General features: G+C 34.6%; 1 non-coding gene and 1 pseudogene across 1 annotated transcript; both read right to left on the minus strand.

The window, feature by feature from the left end:
• Positions 1-426: 426 nt before the first annotated feature.
• Positions 427-19363, minus strand: LOC130734603 (uncharacterized; annotated as a pseudogene).
• On the minus strand, positions 5724-5795 carry TRNAG-UCC (transfer RNA glycine (anticodon UCC)). Its single transcript has one exon. It is a non-coding gene; the product is annotated as a tRNA-Gly (tRNA).
• Positions 19364-20304: the final 941 nt, after the last annotated feature.

Below are 20304 nucleotides of genomic sequence, written 5' to 3' on the forward strand. Positions count from 1 at the left end.
CATTTCATGAATTTCGTGGTTACTTTTACCTTTTTTCCCGATGTACCAAAAAATTAAAATATATAAATTGAGCTTGATACACAAATTTTTGGAGTGCAAAGAAAATAACAAAAAACAATGCACAAATTAGCACTTGGATTTGATTTTTTATTTTAAAATAACTCCCATTGTTTTAAAAAGTCTAATTCATACGTATCAATTATCGTAACTCTTTACAGCACCATCTGTAGAAGTTAACCCATCAGGCTATTATACAGTCATAACACAGTTATTATATCAACTTCATATTGGAGAATACCCCCACCACTATTAGCTTTCAAAGGACAATATGCATGATTTCAAAGGTTAAATATCATTGAGAGATGATTTTACACATATTGTGTAAACTATATCAAATTGTATATAAACTAAACTACAATGAAAATATAATCAAATAAACCTTATTTTCATATATTTCAAAAAACATATATAAGCAATTAAATTGCCAAGTCAATACTCAAAATAGATTACATCTTCACAACAGAACTATTTCAGAAGGATGAGACAAGTTAATAAATTTGGGTACATAAATAGCAAAACGATAGCCATTACATTACATATGAAAGTCAATACAACAGACTTTTCTTTCCTTTCTGTTTCCTTGATATCACAGTGCACACAAATTCTTCTTTTCTCTCAAATCTCTTCCCTCCATTGGTTTTGGGTGGAGGTGGGAGAAGAGAGGCAAGGATGAGTCTGACTTAAAGCTCATTCGTTTTTAGTAGTATTTGTTGATTCATAAGCTGCATCAGCACTGGATGTGTCAATATCATTCAGACCCAAATCTTCATTTTGCTCCCAGGACCTCTCATATTCCTCAACTAGAGAGATAACAAAGTTGAAACAAAAAAACCCAACACATCAATATATTAGGCTGAAGAACTATGTAGCCAAGTTAGATGACACAACAATAATATGAAACAATCACAACTGAATATATTTTTGAGTCTAGGGTATCCACTGCCACAACAGTAACTAATACCCTCATTGTGGCTGCTCGCACGAGGTATATATACTTTTTAGCCTAAGGTATCCACTGCCGCAGCAGTGACTGATCTCTGCGTAAGTGACTGGCCACAAAATGTGCACCATTCCCATGGGCAAGCACCAAACCCCGGACCTCATGGTTATGGGACGAGGCGAGCCACAACTCATTAAACCCACTAACCACATCATTCCAATTATGCAAAGTTGATAAGGGCACACAAATCACAAATGCAAATGGTTCAAACTTCCAAGCCATACCGCTAACAAGGGAAATATCAAAAACAACATCAACAACTAAAGCCTTTTCTCACGAGTTATGATCATGAAAAATTTGAATTCAAATTTTCTTTTATGGATGAAACAATGTCATTATGTCCTGTCATGAATCATTTCAGACCAAATTTTCTTAATGATTAGACCAATAGTTTTCCTCCATCTCTAACTATTAGAATATCCTCCATCTGATCTATCCACTTTACAGGTGTTTTCTCCACACATGTCCACACAACCAAAGGTGGGGGACTTCATCATCTTTTCTACAATTGGTGTTGTTTTCTTTCCAATGCATTTATCTGTAGTCCTATTTTATTTTGTGACCACTCAACAAAGGAAATGTCAAATGCAAAAAATAGTTATTAGCATGCTCTAGAAATCCTTTTGTTACATGGTAGTAATTGGATTCCCAGGGAACTCAAGGTTAAATTGAATTAGATGTCTTCACTTCAAAACATGACAAAATCTTTACCACAATAAAGAAAAATATTTAACCAATAACGAGGACACCAGGTATGACATAATCCATAGTTATATGCTGAAGCATATAAACTTGAAATCACATCACTATACAAACAAACTGCATAAAACAATAAAACCAACAGCATGGAAAATCAAAATAATTTTCTAAATACCACTACTCAGAAGATACAGCAAGTTATCTTGTCAATAACAAACTTCAACTGCCAGTGTAGAATACCCTTGTGTACAAGGGGGCCAAGGCCCAACAAAACAAATGTTCACAATTTCAATTTCATACTTGAAAATTCCAACTGGATTTTTGTACAACTTGAAGTCTTGAGATTGTTGGAGAAAAAACTTACATGTTAATTGATTGTCGTCTTTTAGATCATCAGTTGCAGGTGCTACAAAAGAATTGGCTAATGCATCATCAAGAACTAGAGTCCATGCTTCTTCCAAGCTAAGAAGCTGCACAAAATGAAAAGATACAGATAAAAGAAATGAGGTCAATAACCTTGCAGATTTAGGTTTAAATAAGCTAATTCAAATTTAGGTCTAAGGACAGGAAGAATCTATTATCACTTGATGTTAGAGAAAGCATCTGTCAAGTTTTACCAAAAAGTAGCACAGAATATGAGCACTGGCTCTGATGAAGCCAAAACTTGTGTGCCACTTGTGAAAAGGTACTTCGTTAAAATTCGTAGGACTATTTTTTTTATTTCTTTCTTTAATTTTTTTGTATATGTACCTAAATGAAATTTATTGGATGTGAGAGAAATAGGTACAAACAGGATAAGTATGATAAAGTCATGTGCTACCTTGTCTAGCCTTGCTTTGAAGTCTATCCATTTGCTTCTTCTATCTTGATCAAGGCTATCTCCAAAAGTAAACCCATGGACCCTCTCAAGGCCTGTAAGAGCAGATCACATCAAATGATATTTACATTCAACCAAATACATATAGATTGTAATAAAATAAATCACATAACGGGATCAGTAGAAACATGTGGATTACAAGCAAGGAAGAAGTAAAATCTATATTTCCTAAAGGGATAAGCATTTACAACATATTTGAATGACATCTATGTGTGCGCGTGTGGATTATAGTAAAGTAAATCACATAACAAGGTCAGGAGAAAAATTTGGATTACAAGCAAATGGGAAAAAGTTAAATCTATATTTCCTAAAGCGATAAGAATTTTCAACATATTTGAATGACATCTATGCATGTGTGCGCACCGATTATAATAAAATAAATCACATAATAGCATCAGGAGAAACAAGTGGATTACAAGTAAAGGGGAAGTTGTTAAATCTATATCCCCTAAAGGGATAAGCATTTTCAACATATTTGAATGACATCTATGTGTGAGCGCGGATTATAATAAAATAAATCACATAACAGGATCAGGAGAAACATGTGGATACAAACAAAGAGGAAGAAGTTAAATCTATACTTCCTAAAAGGATAAGCATTTTCAACATATTTGAATGACATCTATGTGAGTGTGCCTGCGTGTGTGTGAGATAGGAAGGAAGAAGATGGAAAATTTTTAGAAAGAATCAAAAGAAAATGGAAAATAGAGTTCTTCGGGTCTCCTTTCCAAAGGTTAGCTTCCTTCACAAAAAACTAGCCAGTGTACATAATAGATCCCTCCATCTTTGTTTCTTCTATTTATACATGATCCCCTCTACCTACCAAATACATTTTAACTATATAACTTCTCTATCTATCGTTCTTCCTTCTATCCTAACTGTGTGTATTTGTATCTTTACTTTGTTCAAGCGGAGTGTGTATTGATAATTTGACACTACTATTGTTCCTTTACTTTTCAATTCCGCAAAGGCTACTCCTCCTAATTATCCAGTCTCCATAGGATGCATACTTCAATGTTAATGTATGTATGTATAATGTATGCCTACAGGAGAGTAAAAGGGGGGGGGGAGAAAGAATACTCACTTTCACTAATTTGTGAAATTAAACCTTCAACAGTTGTGACAAGTCCTCCCAGAAACTTGCCAGCTCCAACTCAAGTTCCGGAATTTTCACACTTGCTGTATCAGACTTAACAGAGAAAAACAGTATTAAAAGGTCAGAGACAGAAAATGAACAGCGGGCAGAGGAACAAAAGAATGATGGGAGAATTAATTCATAACATCAGGATTTTAAATGTTCCAAAGTTTCATCTTCACTATCTAAGCCCTGACTATCATTAGAACTTTTAGCGTATTATTGAAAATAATGCATTGATATCAAGAGAGCCATAATTTGGCACAAAGGTCTTGATGAAATCAACAATTCCAGACTTCCGATCACCACAAAAGTGAAGCTGATCGTGTAAAGCTGGTATAGTTTCATCCAAGTGTAAAGACTAGTAAAACTAAAGAATAGAGCAAAGTTACTTTTAAATGGAAGTTTGGATGAGTACACATGAATTGGATTTTTTTTGGGGGGGGGGATCCATGATTCCATGTTTAGACATAAGATAAATGATTGGTTCATTAAATGCAAAGGTTAACTATAAGATCCAAAAATAAGCCACTCAACATAAACAAAATGAACAGACTTTATGGATCACAAACCTTTATTACATCTCTGCTCAGGTCATTAGCATTTTTCACATAGAGAGTAATCTTTTTTCCTTTTTCAGGAATTTGGCCACCTGGTTTCACCTGCAAGATGAAGAGCAATAATTATACCAGCCCTTGAAGACAAAACTGCAGCAGCACTAAAAATATTAGCATTTACCTCAGAGTTGCGGTAGCCACAAGCATCGCATGTGGATGCCATTACAATTACTTCTTGGAAGTATGGAATATCTGTAAATTGTTAAGGCCAATTAAGTGTATACATGAACTAGCAACACATTGCTCATACAGGCTCTGCCTATAAATATAATAACAAAATTAGCACTGCTGGGGACTATTTGTTTTGAAGTTGAGTAGAATACCTTAGGGTAGATTTAATTTTAAAAAGTGCGTTTTGGAAGAATGATTTGTGTTTGGGAAACCACCGCAGCAAAGAATGTAAAAATGATAAAAGGATACTGGTGACAAACATTCGAGTCTCGCAACTACTGGCACAAGTACCACAGGTAGATGGGAAAGTCATCACCTGACAACAAGGGGAAATAAAATTGAATGGAGGACAATCAATAAAAAAAATCTAACCTCAGTACTCAGTAGTCAATACTATACAGTTCAGCATTACATACCTCTGCTGGTGCAGTATATCGAAATAACGCGTCTGCTATATCTGCACTATTACTTTGTGCAATGGCTCGATGACCAGCTGCTGCCCCCACTGACTCATGTGGTTCTCTCGTCATTTGATTAGCAGCCACAGCTTCTCCTCCTTCTGGTGCTTCGCCACGAGTTCCTTCAACCGGTGTAGAATCAACAAGATATCCCAACAATGCTTGTTGCTCAGGAGTTCGCTCATAAAACTTGGTAGTCAGTGATGGATCAGATGCTGGTGCAAACCTATTCATATATGTATTTTGTTAGGAACCAAGAAAATGAAGATGAAAGAACTAAAAGAAACGAATTGTATTATTGAAAATGGAATACAGAAATGGAGAATGAATTCCCCCCAAGGGTTTCCCCTTCACAAAGGATTTCTCCTTTTATCCTCAACCTCTCAGAATGAATCCCTCTAATTAGATTTCTTCTATTCATAGCTAAACCCATTCTAGTATTAACGAACTCCTTTAGCAACCTCTATCTACTCTAACAGTCCCTAATTAATTTTCCCTTCTCTTATATCCTAAGTCCTAACAATACCACCCCCCAAACTCAACCTGATAAAACTATGCATTCTTCATGGTAATTGTAAACAAATTCCTGTACTCAAGGATCACACTGTGGATAGCACAAAGGGTGAATAACCAAGCCAACAAGTGCATCCCTTTTTATCAGTTGAATAGTGCATCTTTTATTTTGGAAAAAGAATGATGACAAGATTGTGTTTGCCGGGAGTCGAACCCGGATCTATTGCTTGGAAAGCAATTATCCTAACCGTTGGACTACAAACGCAATTGTAATGGTGCATCTTGAAACTGGGGTTACCTTGACCTCCTCCCTTTCTTTTGTAAAGTTGAGCTTGGCCCAATTTGAAAAAAAAAATTTATAGGTCTTATCTCTGTATTTGTGAGCCATAATACAATTCCCATAATACCAATTCTGCCCCTTTGTCCTTCTTCTCAACTGATAAGAACAAAGCCAAGATCAAAAAAGGTAAACTGAATTTAAGAATCTTTATTGAACTGTCCCTCGCTGTTTCCAGAATAGGAAGAACAGAGGATGAAATACATACATGATAGAACCCCTGGATTTCGAGAGATTGATCTCTCTCCCTACTCGCAACTAATTTCCTAACTTTCTCCTCTTCCCCAATTACATTTATAGCCCCTGGATACCACCCAGTTAGTTCCAAACTTACAACTGACAGTGTTATAACTGGCAGTGCAAGGCTCTTTGGTGGAGACATGCAGTGTTATTTAGTTATTTGGTATTTATGGTTTAAGATAAATGCTCGAATATTCAAGGACAATTTCCTGTATTGGTGTTCTTTTTTTTTAGTTAAGGAAGTGGCTTTCTTAGCTTCTTTGCAGTAGTCAGCTAACGGTGCCTACATGTGTCTTTGATGGATCTGCAAATAAATCTGTAAACTCTACTAAGATGAAGAATTTTCTCTTTAAAAGTTTGTACTTTGTACAAGGATATCTTAGCCTCTAATTTTGTAATCTTCCCTTCTTTAACAAAACTACTTTTATCCATACAATTAAACATGAAATAATCTCTTACGGGTTTTCAATGAAGCTGTTTCCCGCAGGATCATCAAGAACAAATGTGAAGGACGATTCTCCTGTTGCACAAGCTCGCAATTTCACCAAGAATTGATCAAGTGCTTCAGCTGTCTCTGGAGCCACTTTCTAGAGAGTAGAAAGCATAACATTAAATCATGAAAAACAGAAACTTGAATCAAACAGTAATAAAGGGAAGAAACAAATCGTACTCTGCGTTCTTCTTGAAGGGCCTGAAGTCCATCAGCAGCTCGCGTTAGTACCCCCTCCACCTATAATTACACCAAAATAATATTATCAAATCATATGAACACAACCCTTCAACTAATCATGAATTTAACAAGGATCTTAAACAAGAAAATACCCAGGGTTAGAGCTCTGGTAACCACAATTTATTTATGTATGGACAATGGACAATGGACATTATCTTTGCTACCAATTAATGAGTGTCAAAAGGAAATCACCTAAGTTATGATTTGATTAACAGCCAGACCTAGAGCTTCAGAAATCTACCCAAAGTTCTTGTCTCAAATTCTTACTAACAAAAATCAATAAATAGAAGGATAATGTATTATCATTTTACTTGAACTACTCGTCTGATCAAACAAAAAGGTCATGTTGACATGTTTATTCATCAGATGGTTTAGCATTAATTGAGTAACTTCAGCCAAAATCAACTATTCAATTGTCTGATATACATGAAAAAAGGCCAGTGTCGAGATTATCACTGACAAATGAAAAGACAACAAGCTTGAAAAAGAAAGAACAAGCAGAGCCACTGGTTAGAAGTGACTAAAATCTACTACACTTTAAAAGAGACTCAAGAAATCACTATTCCTAAGAGAACTTCCAATCTGAGCCATCCATTCCATTCTCTCTCCATTTTCACTCTTTAATCTTGGCCACTCACTTGTGAGACTTTTTTTTGCCTCTATCTACTATCTGAGCCATTGATTTTAACTTCTAATCCAACGGTTGATTCTACTGCTCACCTAACCACACATCACCTGCATTGTCTCTCTTACACACACTGTTCACACGCCACCACCGACTACACTGCTACTGCCAGGAACTTCTCCCTTGCATACGCTACCAACAACTCCACTCCCATCATTCACTTTCTCAGGTCAGAGGAGAAAGCAAGTAGAGGAAGAAGTAGAGGAAGCTTGCATACTCTAGAGTATAAAGCAGAAGAGAAGGTGATGAGAAAGTAGAAGGAGAACTAGAGGCAAAATTGCATCAACAAAAGGATAAAAGCAGAAGGAGAAGGAAAGGGAGCATCAAAGAGGTTAGCATACATCTTATAGCAATACATATAACAACTGATGATCTTATAGCAATACATCTTTACATAAAAAATCAAACTTTACAATAAAAAAATCGTTCTTTTACACTACATATTGATATTTACATTAAAAAAAAAAAAAATCTCTTCAGAGGCTTGCATCTCCAATTTGGTTGACAGATCTGGAAGGGAGAGGAGAGGGATTTAGTGAGTAAAAATATTAAACGAACAAAATCAACTAAAAATTTGATTTTTACATACCTCAGACCTAAAATGTCCGATCCAGGTACTTCTTGACTCGGATTTTGGTGAAAAAATCGTTGCTTGGATAGCTCAGAGCCTTGCATGTATCAAATCTTAGTAAAAAACTCCGATCCAGGTGCTTCTTGACTCGAATTTGGAGAAAAATGAGAGCTTTGGATTGTTAGGGGGCGAAAATTAGGGTTTTGGATCGGTTGGGGGCGAAAATGGTGGAGGGGAAAAAGGAGAGGAAGAAAAGAGGAAGAAGAAGAATAGGGTTTAAAGGACAACAGAAGAAGAGGAAAAAATCAGAGGAAGAAAGGGGAGAACGGGAAGAGTAGCAGTAAGAGAGAAGAAGAAAGGGAGGAAGAAGAAGAAGAAGGGAAGAGAGGAGGAAGAAGACGAGAGTTTCAGAGAGGATGAGAATGAGCGGCTAGGGTTTTTGGGTGAGGAAGAGAGGAATATGCTATATATAGTGGGTGACCTGCTTAAGCAGGTCATCTAGCCGTTTTGGACCGGTTTCAGACCGGTTTTGACCGGCTGGAGCTGGTTTTTAAAAGTTTTAACCGGTTTTCCTACTTTCTCTCCCTTTTTCAGCTTTTAGTATTTTAAAAATTAAGTAAAATTATTTTTAAATTAAATTTGAATGAATATTCTTTAAACTATAAAACGGTGGATCAATATTTGTTATTGGTAATTTTTTTCCGTCGATAGTTTCTTTGATGGTATTATCCATCTACTTTGAGAGATAGTCAAATATGATTATAAAATTAATTAATCATGTTCGACTAACCTCATCTAACTTTCAAAAAAAAACATCACCTATGTTGTCCAAAATTTTATACCTAATGTTGTTGTCAATTTCTTCATTTGATATGATGATAAGTATTATTGTCAATAGCACCTCTCTAAATCTAGCTCTAATATATGTTCATGTATCACATGTTAGTTGAAAATGGTTTTTTATTATTATTTTAAACATGGATTGACGCACATGTTAGGTGGAGATGTATCTATATATAAACAAACTATAGGTGAAGCAAAATGGTTTGATCTAAACTTCTCCACATTTTATCCTCTTTGTGAATGTCTTTTAGAGTTGGATGTATGCATATTTCTTTTCTATTTGGTCATCCAATATGTTTGTTCTTTAAACTTCCCAAGAAATTCGTGATTGGTTCAAGTTGAAAGTAGTAAGTATAAGTGTAGCTTAGTTGTGTTGATGAGAATAAATCATGTTTTTTACTTACTGGTATTGGGATAGGAAATTTGATCAACCGTTAAACATTAAATTGGTGCAAGTATTTCGAAGGATTCAAGCTTGGAAATTTTGGATCTCTAAACGACATGGGCTCGCCATTTAGAGGTTTGTGCTATTTGTTTATTTTTTTTATCTAAGTATTAATTGCTCCTTTTTTTTCTTTATATGTTCTTATATTTGAATTTAGTTCATAACTTTGTTATTTTTTATAAATTCATTTTGCTACAATTAATTACTTTCATATTAATCTTCTTTGTCATTTTTATGTTGATCATATGTAAAAAATTTATAATTTACTTTTATGACTATATTTGGTATGTCATTTTAGTTAACTTATTGCTTTTCTTACTAGCATAAAACTAATTTGACTAGCTTAAAAGTTCTGGAAAATTTTCTTATATCGGAGCTTATTCCAATAGCTGATAGGTTTTTTAATAATTTACCTTAGCTAGCATATATAGATTACAGCTTCAAGTTTATTGTATTTTTTATTATGATTTCTTTATAATAAACTACAATTATTTTTATTTAAAATAATGACCATTCAAGTGTTTTGTATGTAACATCTTAGGTGGCTTTTTTGTAGTAGTTATGTTTATATATTTCCCATGATTTTGTACTTAATTTTAGTATTCTTTGAATTTTGCAGATATTAGCAATGAAATTCATCACTCCAGTTGTGTACAAGGGGATAATAGTTGTGGTATTTTTTTCTTAATTAAGTATCTCTTCATCAGTTTTTAATGATATGCCTTATAATTTTTTTTGTCTAATTTTTAGAAATCATGAGTTGTTCATAATTTTCATTTATGAATAGGTTCAAATGAGAGTAAGCGCAAAAGGAATCGTATTTGTTTGGATTCAAATGGAACAGCTCCCCTTAAAGAAGTAGATAGAAGTGAGTGGAAATTATAATTGTCAATATGTTGACTTTATTTAAGTGAAAATATACACACATTGAATTCGTTGCTATTTTTTTTATCTGTTTTGGTGCATATGAAAAAGTATATCAGAGAAGATGTTAGAGACTAGATGAGAATGGAGATAAATTATTGAAAAAAAAATGCACCTTAAAGATCTTTTTGCTGTAGTTAAAGAAGTAGAAACGTATCTTTTCTCTGTATCAAAAAAAAAAGTAGAAAAGTGAAGGAAAAGTAGTAAGATTGACATTTGTTATCTTAGGTATCATATATCATTTTGTGTATATCATATAAATTATTTTTAGATATACTATAGGTAAAATAAAATGTGATAACAATATATAATTGATCGTCTATAGTGACATTTCTTTTGAAATTGTGTGTTGCAGAAGTTTTGGGAAAGAGGTCAAATCGAGGACGTACAATTAGAAGACCTAATTTGCAACGTTCAAAGAAAAGGATCAATATGAGTTAGTCATTTTTTCCTCCTTTTTATTTGTTTCTATAAACTTGATAATATGATTAGTAGATAGATATATTTTTAAACCTTAATGTAGACTTCATTGGTGTTTCTAATTAATTTTGGTGGTAAGGTTTTTTTATAGTTCATGTTAAAAAGATATGTAGGAAATTTTGTCGTTTTATTCTGCAAGGAAGATACTACCCATTTTATTATTATGTATATTTACACGTGTATTATTTTTTGAGTATTTATTTTGAAGTTGTTTTTGTTTTAATGGTGCACCTTGAAGAAGATTTGATGTCTTCACAAATTACTCAGAGAGATGATACTAACAGTTTCAACAGGAATGCAATTTTTGATGTAGCTGAATCACAATGTATGTTCATATACCCTTATTGTGTTGATTGTTCTAATTTATATTAGAAATAAATTTTATATTTGTAGTATATACTTTTGTAGCATATATTGATCTTGGCGAAATGAACATGCCATGTAAGTATTGTGGAGCTGTTCTTTGGTATCAAGACAGATCTGAAAAGACAAGAGATTCTACTTCTCCGGATTTCTCTATATGTTGTATGAAAGGGAAAATTATGCTACCTTATTTGGCGGACTCCCCATTATTATTGTACAACTTGCTCACAAATATTGATTCTAGGAGTCGCCATTTTTTGGAGAACATTAGATCTTACAATAGCATGTTTGCCTTTACCTCAATTGGTGGTAAAGTTGATTGTGGTTTGAATGATGGTCGTGGACCTCCTCAATTTGTTATAAGTGGCCAAAATTATCATCGAATTGGCAGTTTACTTCCATCCGAAGGTGATAATCCAAAATTTGCTCAATTGTACATATATGATACGAGGAATGAGATCCATAACAGAATGAAACATTTTAGGTATGTTGCCGTATTTTTACTAATGATCGTTTAGTTTTGTATTAGTATATTTGTTGCTTATGGTTTTATTATATCTTTTGGTTACAGTGATTATGATGGCAAATGCAATCTTGAGTCTGGTTTAGTGGGGGACTTGCTTAAGATGGTTGATGAGCACAATGTTTTAGCCAAGTCATTTAGAAGTGTAAGAGATCATGTTGAAAACTTTGATTCCGATGAGGTTGCTTTAAGGTTATTTAGGAATCGTGTTAATGATTCCAATACATACAATCTTCCAAGCGTTGATGAAGTTGCTGCTTTAATTGTTGGTGATTTTGATAGTTTTGACTGTGGTCGTGATGTTATTCTACGCTCAACAAGTGGTAAGTTAGAAAGAATCTTTGAGACTCATTCATCATTTTTGCCCTTACAATATCCATTGTTGTTCCCATATGGGGAGGGAGGATTTTCAAATGAAATGGAGTTTGGTGGCGTTAACTTCAATAGTGCAATCTACAAACGAGAGAACATGTCAATGCGTGAATGGGTTTCATTTAGACTTCAGGAAAGACAATTTGAGTGCAAGAGAATAACATTGTCTCGGCGTTTGCTGCAACAATTTGTTGTTGATTGCTACTCAATGATTGAATCCAATAGGCTGCATTACATAAGGTACAATCAAGACACTATTCGTAGAGATTTTTTATCAGGGATTGAGGATGCTATTACTCGTGGTGATACTGATGCCTCAATGGTTGGCTCTAGAATATTCCTTCCTTCGTCTTTTACTGGGGGTAGGCGTTATATGTTTGACAATTGCCAAGATGCTATGGCTATTTGTGGAACTTACGGATATCCTGATTTGTTTCTTACAATGACATGCAATCCTAAGTGGCCTGAGATTGATCGGCATGTTTCAAAATATTTTTTGTCCGCATATGATCGTCCAGATATATCATGTCGAGTCTTTCGTATGAAATTGGCGCAACTAATGACAGATCTCAAGAAAGGAGAGTTTTTTGGGAAGGTCATTGCAGGTAAGATATATTTATTTGTTCATGTTATTATAGTAAATATTAGTTATTATGAATCAGTAATAATATTTAATAATACTCAGGTATGTATAGCATTGAATTTCAGAAGAGAGGTTTACCACATGCTCACATTTTGTTGTGGCTTAGTCCTGGGGACAAGCTTAAAACTATTGAAATGATAGACTCAGTTATATGTGCTGAGTTACCAGATCCTGATCTCTACCCTGAATTGTTTGATTGTGTGTCGACTTATATGGTTCATGGACCTTGTGGACTAAGTAGGAAGGAATCTCCTTGCATGAAGAATGAGCGTTGTTCCAAATTTTTTCCGAAAAAATATGTAGATGCTACATCATTTGACAATGATGGGTATCCTCTTTATAGGAGGAGGAACACTGGGATTTCAACCAACAGAAGGGGAGTTGATTTAGACAATGGTTTTGTTGTGCCATACAATCCCAAACTGCTTATGAAATATCAAGCTCATATCAACATTGAGTACTGCAATAAGTCAAACTCTATAAAATATCTGTTCAAATATATAAACAAAGGAGTTGATAGAGTAACAATGTCTATGTCTGCTGGTAAAAATAATCATGATCAGAAAGCTGAAGTGGATGAAATCAAACAATATTTTGATTGCAGATACTTGTCTCCTTGTGAAGCTGCATGGAGAATTTTCAAATTTGAAATCCACCACAAATGGCCACATGTTCAGAAACTCACATACCATTTACCTAGGAAGCAAGTTGTTTTGTTTAAGGAAAATCAATCAATCGAAAAGGTACTTAAGAAGAACAAAGTTAAGAACAGCATGTTCCTAGCGTGGATGGCGGCCAATTCCAAGTATTTGGAGGGTAGAGAGCTAACATATGTTCAGTTTCCAGGATCATTTGTTTATGATCCGAGTAGCAGATCATGGCATCCGAGGAAGCAAGGTTTGACTATTGAGCGAATAAATTTTGTGCCCCCTGGTTCAGGTGAATTGTATTACTTGAGGTTGTTGTTGAATGTGCAAAGAGGTTGTACAAGCTTTGAAGATTTGAGATCAGTGAAGGGTAATGTACATGATAGTTTCCGTGATGCATGTGTTTCATTGGGATTGTTGAAGGATGATGGTGAGTATATTAATAGTATATTGGATGTGGGAATCATATCTTCGGGATTTTACTGTAGAGGCTTATTTGTATCATTCCTATTAGCAAATTCCATGTCTAATCCGCTCAAGGTATGGAATGAAACTTGGCATGCATTGGTTGATGGGATCCTTTATGATTTACGAAAGAAACATAATAATAAAGGTATTTTTCCACATTTGTTGATATTTAATAAATTTTATTTTGTTATTATTTTGCTATGTATGATTGTTGTAATTTCTTTGCAGAACTGAATATTGATAAGGAAGAATTGAAGGATTTGTGCTTAATGGAGATAGAGAAAGTGTTGATGGTAAATGGAAGATCCTTGAAAGATTACTCTAACATGCCACAAGTCGATCCTAATATTCTGAACCGGTATGGTAATGTTCTACTATTCAATGAGCTGAACTTTGATATTATTGAGATGAAGAAATTGCACCTTGATTTTTTCAATAAGATGAATAGTGGGCAAGCTAAGGTATACGATGAGATCATTTCAGCGGTGAATAAGGATAATGGCGGTTTTTTCTTTGTTAATGGTCATGGTGGAACTGGAAAAACATTTTTATGGAAAACATTGACTTACAGACTTAGATCAGAGAAAAAAATTATATTGAATGTTGCTTCAAGTGGCATAGCTTCTTTGTTACTGCCTGGTGGTCGAACCGCACATTCGCTTTTTTGCATTCCGCTTAATGTTAATGAGGATTGATGTTGTGGGATTGTTCAAGGTAGTCCAAAAGCTGAGTTACTTCAGTTAACCAGTTTGATTATTTGGGATGAAGCACCAATGGTTAGTAGATATGCGTTTGAAGCATTGGACAAGTCATTGAGAGATATCATGAGAGTCATTGATCCCGAAAACTTTGATCTACCATTTGGGGGCAAAGTTGTTGTCCTAGGTGGCGATTTTAGGCAAATTTTACCAGTTATTCCTAAGGGCAGTAGAGCTGAGGTTGTTATGGCTACCATCAATTCATCTCGCTTGTGGAGATTCTGCAAGGTTCTCACATTGACAGAAAACATGCGTTTGCTTGGTAACTTGAACAATCTTGAGGTTGAAGAGGTTAAGTATTTTGCTAAATGGGTTCTTGATGTTGGAGATGGTAATTTAGGAGACTACAATGATGGTGAATCTTTTATAAAAGTGCCTGGGGAAACATTGATCCAACAATCATCAAATCCTATACTTGATATTGTACAAACTATGTTTCCCAATATTCTTCAAAATATTGGATGTGCTGAGTATTATCAAGACAAGGCTATACTTGCTCCGACATTGGGTGCAGTTGATATGGTTAATAAATATGTGTTGTCTCTATTTCCTGATGAGGGGACGACCTATTTAAGCTCTGATTCAGTATGGGGCATTGATGAAGAGCTTGGCATTGAAGCTGATTGGTTGACAACTGAATTTCTTAATGATATCAAGTGTTCTGGTATTCCAGATCATGAGTTGGTGTTGAAGATAGGAACTCCTGTGATGCTCATGCGAAATCTAGATATATCTACTGGATTATGCAATGGAACTAGGCTTATTGTTAACCATCTTCGTCCAAATGTTGTTGGAGGCATTGTCATTTCTGGCACACATGCTGGTAGGCAGACTTTCATTGGTAGGATGGACATGATTCCAAGTGATCAGAGTATGCCTATTAAGTTTCAAAGAAGGCAATTTCCTCTTCTTGTCTCATTTGCCATGACTATTAATAAGAGCCAAGGTCAAACACTATCAGATGTTGGTGTTTATTTGCCAAGTCCTGTTTTTTCACATGGGCAGTTGTATGTTGCTGTTTCTCGTGTGAAGACGAGATCTGGTTTGAAGATCCTAATATGCAATGAGGATGTTAGGGAACGAGATGTAACGAAAAACATTGTTTATAAGGAGGTTTTTCAAAAAATCTACAATTGATTATTGATGAAAAATACACTGTAATTTTGTTCAACTTATTTTGACAAAGATAAATTGAAATATAGCTTTGTTATGCATATGAATATTTATAATTTGTCAATTGAGCCATACATTTCGGTTAAGTCATATTTGAGTTTATGATTCATAAATGTTACAATAAGTGGTATGATAGTTAATTAATTTGAGTGAAATAAATTGATTGAATAAATATGATAAATTTTAGATCTGCTCGTCCGTGCATCGCACGGAGACGGGCTAAAATCCTAGTGGTTCTTAAAAATGATTCAACAATCCTCACCTTACAAGCTAGCTTTAAAGGTTGAGTTAGACTAGACCAGACCCAAATTTTAAGATGGTATCACAACATATCCTAGATCTAATATAAGATCCAAAATTCTGCCTTAAATGCAGAACCCTAGCCGCCTTTATTTGCGACCACCCCCTGAAGCTCCACCTTCATTGCAAGCTTAGCCGCCTTCATTGCGGCCACCCTAGGCTGCCTTCATTACATCCTATCATTTTTACAAACTACATACTCCAGATGTTCAATTGTGGGTGTGAGGGGGTGTGTTAAGACATAAGATCTCACATCAGCAAGAAATATGGCCAGAATAGTCCTTATAAATGCTTTGGCAATCCTCACCATACAAGCTAGCTTTTAGATTAAGTTAGGCAAGCCATGGCTAAATTTTAAGACCCATCAATGAAAAGAGTGGGAAAAGAACAAGTAAATTGAAATTTGTATCAGAAGTACCGTTGACAGACTACCACGCTGAGCCTCTGGTGGTATCTCAAAATCCAATTCAGGTATCTGCACAATCATACATATAATCAAGGTAAGCCTTTAAGTAAACTTATGATAGAGCCAAATATTTAATTAAAATCACCTTAAATCAACATCGATTAATCATACAAATTTGAAACCTAACTTCATGCATAATACATCTAAGATGGTATTGTATGGTTAGTGACAATACATAGTACACCAACCAAGATTTTTTTTTATACATATCACAATAGAACATGCATCCCGCAGGACTAGAATAAAAGAAAAACCAGAAGATAATTGAGCACAGAAGGATATGTAGAAGTTCTTCTACCCCAAAAGAAAATAAATAAATAACAAGAAGCAGGAACATGGAACATAACTCAGCATAAGACTAGCAACCAGAAAGAAGAAAACATTAAGGCAAAGCAAAATTAACACACAAATATCAAGACTATTCTTCCTCTCTTAAAGTTACAGATAGTTATGGGCCAATTAACTCCAGTCTTTAAACATCAAACAGAAAGTGTATGAGGACCAACAACATACTTGCATTTCGTAGCATCAGCAACAACAACCATGTCATATCCTACTACGTGGGATCAAATAAATGGATGTAAGCGTGCTCTATCACAAACAAAAATTTTAGTAAAGTTATCGATAGCAAGATATTTTTTTAATTGTTTCTTCCATCCTTTTAAGGCATTCCTCTACCTCTTTTAACAAGATTATCTTCCATTTTCTCAACAAAATCTAATGGAGACGCGTGTGCTTAGCAAAGAAACAAAAAGAGAGATGCCCCAACTCAACTAAGATAACATAGTACATTAGTACTACACTCAAAAGAGACAAAAATCAGTGCCAATGAACCAAAGGATTTTCATTCACCTGACCATCATTACAAATTTACAATAAAAAAAAGGAAAAACAGTGAAAGCTAGTAAGTTTAAAATATGTAGAGAGATTAAATGAAGGACCAGCTCAAGTACCTAAATGGTCGCAGATTCAGATTTTACCACTTGTCGATTGAGCATCTGCATTCAATAAACTTATCAAGGAGGTACTCTTACCAAAAAAAATAAATAGAAGAATTAAAATCCATATTTCCCCAGTTTATATGACAAATAGACATATTATTTGCTTTCCCGAAATTCATACTAACTTCCAAATAATACTTACAACCCCTATTTGACTATTCCACTCAAAAAAAGGTAAGAGCACGAGGGAGTAAAAGAGTGCAATAAAGGTAATGGGCTGCTATATTCTTTCATTGAATAAGATGCTTGCCATACTTGATTCAATAAAAGACACACAAAACGCTATCCATATCAATTGCAGTGCTGTCAATTGCAAAAAGCAACTTAATGTAATAAGATCACGTAATGTCCCTGGCAATGAGAAGGGAGGCAGGGTGAACACAAAGCATAGCAAGGAAGCCATTTTAAATGGGACAAAATATATTGTAATGTCTTCTAAGAAAATCCCTTAACATTTTGAACAAATATTACTATCCTACGGTATTGCATTGTCTTCTTCTGCCAGGATTTGAGGATTAATGAAGATTGAACAAAACAACATCTTCATCCATGCTATGTTCTTCCCTACCATTGCTTCTTTAATTAAGTATACCATAATTATGTTTTTCCATGCCTTGTATGTCTTTTTACTTTAAACATTATTCTATCATTGACCATTAAGTTAAAATACAGACAAATCAGGGCATTGAAATTCAAATCAACCCAACCTTATGTTCGCCTGATGGGATCTCCAAAGAGTAACAACAACCACGCGGTTGAATTTCACCAGCAAACTGAGCTTCATTGTTCCTAAAGGATCAACAAAAAATATAATATAAATATTAGCTTCCAAGGAAGATCAATGAGAGCGATTACATTCAATGCACACAATTTAAGAGGAGGGCATAGATTAACAGAAGCTTACCTCTCACCACAATGAGGACAATCAAAAGCGGACAACAAAATCTGCACGGCAGGAAAATGTCGCAATGGATTACATTCCAAAGAAAACTAATGGGCAGATATAAGAAAAGAAACAGCCGATAATAAGAACAAAAATTTGTAATGAGATCCATCATCTACTTTGCAAATTGATGATCCTAATTCATTTAATAAAGTGTACACAACAAATAATTTACAAAAACAAAACCCTTTCCCACTAGTTGAAATCAGCTACATGGGCCAAACGGCATCATAATATCTTGTTGTGAGTCATGGCAAGTGACAAATCATAGTGTTTCTTGGTCTCTACATGTCTCTGACAGTATGACTACCTTCCATGTGACCCAATCTCTTTAATTGACTTGTGCGAAACTAAGGCTACAAGTGTTCTCTACACATGTCTAAACCACCAAAGTAGAGATTCTACCAAGTTTTGACAATAGATTTTACCACAACTTTCTCTCTTTACGCATTCATTCCTATCCTATCCCACATAAACAAATAATTTAAAAGAAAAAAATGAACAAACCATCAACACAAGGAAATAAAACATGAGAATTGAAAACATATATTACCTAGTGATGAAAAGAAGTGAACAGTAAGCAAACATGAGAAGAAAAAGAGCAATAAACAAGGCACATACGTACCTTTCTGAAATTTGGAATTATAGTCAATAAAATTCTTGTAGTTCCCTGACAGAATTTCACATACATGTTAGAGAGAAAATTGAGAAATAAACACAGTTAGTTTGTTGAATAAAGTTAATAACAATGCGCAGGGTTGCTTGAAGCTATAGATACATAGAGAGATAGAGATAGATTACATTTTGATGACAGCGCATGCAGAGGCTTTCGAGTTGGTAAAGAGGGGCGTCACCATCTTCAGCAGAAACAGATTCAACCACCGATCCAACATCCACAATCTGCTCTTTGTTCCCTTCCATTTCAATTTCAATTTCAATTTGCGAGCACAAACGGTGAAGAAGAAGAAGGAGGAGGAGGAAGTTTTGTATTCGAAGGCGCTAGAAAGGACCAGGGTTTATTCGGGTGGGTCTCTTATTCCACCCAATAAAGCGGTTTGGTTTGGGTCAGAGCCCAAAACCGACAATACGACTTACCAAATTGTCGACTCCTTAGCATCGTCGTGGTAAATTAAAATAATTATCTTTGATTTTAACTTTTTATACTATGAATAAAATTTTCAAAAATATTAATCAGTGTTTATACTTCATTCAAAATTTATGTATTTTTTTTTATTATCTATTCAGGTTTAAAAAAGTAAATTAAAATTTAAAATTCTCTACTTATATTGTAAAAAATTATTTATGAGTGATTTCGAAAAAGGGTAAAATTGTAATAACATGTTAAACATATCTTCTTTTCCACATTTTTCTCTCAATACAAATGACCTAAAAATCATTTCATTTTCATTTTATATTCAATCCTTTTATTATCACTCCTACCTCCAAATAAATCATTACTTCAATATTGTGTATTATTTCAAGACAAGTGCTGCACAGGCTGGAACGAATTTCAAGAACCAATGTTACATATGACAATTAATCATCATTCGTTTCACATTCGGTTTCGTACTAAACATCATTTCTCTTATTTCAATGGACAAACCATTGCCCATTTAACCATCAAATTAAAGGAATCAAGGATATAACCTCACTATTTTTCATCAAGTTTGGTGATGGTGGTGGCAACACCAACAACGATGGTGGTGGAGGTGGCAACAATGGTAGTGGAGGTTCGTGTTGACAACGGTGATGGTAGTGGCGGCGATGATAGTGGTAAACATGTTATGTCAAAAACTTTGGATTAGATGCCATCACCAATCCAAACACACTATAAGGAAAGCTTTAAAGTAGAATCACTTCTA

Source organism: Lotus japonicus, chromosome 1 (genome assembly GCF_012489685.1).
Source record: "Lotus japonicus ecotype B-129 chromosome 1, LjGifu_v1.2".
NCBI classification, from domain to species: Eukaryota; Viridiplantae; Streptophyta; class Magnoliopsida; order Fabales; family Fabaceae; genus Lotus; species Lotus japonicus.